The sequence below is a fragment of the Triticum dicoccoides genome, chromosome 4B, assembly GCF_002162155.2.
Source record: "Triticum dicoccoides isolate Atlit2015 ecotype Zavitan chromosome 4B, WEW_v2.0, whole genome shotgun sequence".
NCBI lineage: Eukaryota > Viridiplantae > Streptophyta > Magnoliopsida > Poales > Poaceae > Triticum > Triticum dicoccoides.
Genome location: NC_041387.1, coordinates 197619714 through 197622324, shown reverse-complemented (window position 1 = coordinate 197622324; position 2611 = coordinate 197619714). Strand labels below are relative to the sequence as shown.

The window sequence follows — 2611 nt, the reverse complement described above, 5'->3', positions numbered from 1 at the left end:
CCACTCTGGATCCGGCCGTCGCCGTGCTTCTCGCGTCAGATGCAGCATCCGTTCAGCCAGATCAGCCCCGACCGGATCTCTTGCTAGTCGCCTCGGCCGGATCCACCCTACCTATGGCTGGCCCCCGAGCCGCCCCACACCACCAAGCGCCGCCGGAGCCCTACCCCACCACGCGCCGCCGGAGCCCCGCCCAACCACGCTCCGATAGAGCCCTGCCCCGCCGCGCCATGTGCCGCCAGAGCCCTGCTGCACTACTTGTCACGACTCCCCACTGCCTCGCACTTCCTCCCGCCATGGCCAACGCCTCCGGATTCCGGCTAGCCATGGCCTCCTAGCGACGCGCCCCCGATGGATCCAGCCATCCACGGCCTCCCCCCGTCGCGCTGTCGATCGATCCAGTCATCCAGGGCCTCCCCGCATCGTGCCGCCGATGGATCCAGCCATCCACGGCCTCCCTTGATGTGTCATTGTTGGATCCGGCCATCCCGAGCGCCGCCCCGCCATGGTGGTTGGGCCTCCCATGATCCCCCTCCCTCCGGCTCCGGCCAGCGCCATGCCCGGCCCTTCCCGTTAGGCCGACGACACTGATGCAGTGCAGTTCACCACATCATCGGGCTCGCCTCCCCTCCGCCACTCTTTGCAGTTCGCAAGCGACCTAGGCGCTCTCTGCACGGCCGCCACGATGCAGTGCAGTTCCGCCCATTGGTAGAGAGTGTAGGCCCCATCCTCCTCCTACTCCCTCTCTCAATGATGTTTGTCTTGGTAGTTGCTGTAGTTTGCTTCCGGCGCCTGGAGTTCTGATGGCCCGTAGTGCAGCACTGCACAGCAAACACACCAACTGTAGCACGACAGTGGACAAAAAACAAAGATGTAGTTCGCCGGTGATGGCTCCTCTCTGATTCCCCACACCTCCTCTGGTATGCAGGTTCGGCAGCGCTCCCGTGTCGATGCAGCTCACTTCATCTGCATGGGTGGATTTTTTTTGTTCAAACTGCAGCTCACTTCGTCCACAACCTCTCGCAACAGAGTGAAGGTGCGGGCACCCCTTCCCTGCAGCCCAACGACCGCACCTGTGCAGTCCACAAATGAGGTCATCAAAAAGTTGAAGAGCGGTCGGTGTGGCGCCCCTTTCCAGTTAGCGCATCATGCGGTGCCGTCGAGCGTGGCGTGCAGTGCAGCTCAACCAAACGTGTAGTCTACGGCCGTCACATCCAGCTCTCTCCTGCACCTGTTTGCGCACAGCGGGAGACAAGTGCACTGCACTAGAGTGGACGGCGACATACTTATTTTTTAGTAGTTCATCTTTGTTGTATGTTTTAATTCCATCATATTTGTGGTTCCCTTGTGGTATCCTGCAGTACGGATTGCAGGGGCATGCAATTTTTTAAATGCAGAGATAAAAATGATGGTTCGAGCATCGTTAATTAAAAAGAAAAATAATGCAGTTAAATTAATGAAGTTCACTAGTCTTGTCTAGTAGTTTGGACGCAGTAATAGAAAAAGTTTGTCGGAGGGTTGCTGTGCGCGGTAGCAGAGCCGCCGTGCAATTCGCTGTTGACATTAGAAATGCCGCGTACGTGTGCGGTACTGATGGCCCTGGTGTGAAGCTCAGATGGGTCACGTGCGATTCGGTTAGATTTTTTTTGTTTTGATGATTATTTTGTAAAACTATTTAAGGATATGTTTATAAAAAAGTGAAAAAAATCCCTAACGTAATCAATTCCTAAAAATGATTCGCCCTCTCATCCAAAAAGAAGTGTTACATGAAAAAAGTTAGGAAAACAACAAAAAAGTGCGGGTCATTTGCCAGTCCGATGCAGTGCGGTTTTCATTCAGAAGCAGTGCGGTCGGCCGTATGATGTTTTCATCCCGTAAGTGCAAAAAAATTATTACGAAAGCGAAAAAATAATGCGGTTCACTTCTTGATAGTGTTGTGGTTCATTTACACCCGATGTGAAATGCACTCTACTTTCTCGTTCTTAAAAAAATTACGCTTGAATAAAAGAAACCATGCAGTTCTCTTACCCGTATGACGTAGTGCGGTTTTTCGTCCGTTGCAGTGCGGTTTTCAGTCGGATGAAGTACCCACGTAGATTTGGGTGTCGCGAAAAACAGAGTGTCCGCATTTCGGTAAATTCAAAATTCCTCTTAAACCGTAAAGAATTAGAGAGACCGTTCTACATGAAAAAGTTGTGTCTCGTCGATATCTTTCCAACGGCGTATAATTCAAATCATTTTCACCAGCGGTTTGCAAAAATTTAAGGAAAAACGGCCGCTGCCATTCGTCGTCCGCCGCACGATTTTCAAAATTAACTTAAAACCGTAAGGAATTTCAAAAATATTTGAACATATGAAAGTTGCGCCTCGTTCGTAGCTTTCCAACGGCGTATCACACGCCTCGTTTCGACAAACGGTTCAAAAAATGGAGCGCAAACAGTACCGAAAATTTCAAAAAAATTGAAAAACAGAATTCCGCGATTTAGTAAATTTGAAACTGCTCTTAAAATCGTAAGGAATTAGAGAAAAATTTATATATGAAAAAGATGCGCCTCGACGATATATATCCAATGGCGTATCGTTTGCTTCATTCCGATGAGCAATTTAGAAGAAA

At 50.4% G+C, this 2611-nt stretch overlaps 1 long non-coding RNA gene across 1 annotated transcript; it reads left to right on the top strand.

Annotated features, from left to right (window-relative positions):
- Positions 1 to 6: 6 nt before the first annotated feature.
- LOC119295763 lies at positions 7 to 1360 on the top strand. Its single transcript, XR_005144223.1, has 2 exons — positions 7 to 714; positions 926 to 1360. It is a non-coding gene; the product is annotated as an uncharacterized LOC119295763 (long non-coding RNA).
- The last annotated feature ends 1251 nt before the right edge of the window (positions 1361 to 2611 follow it).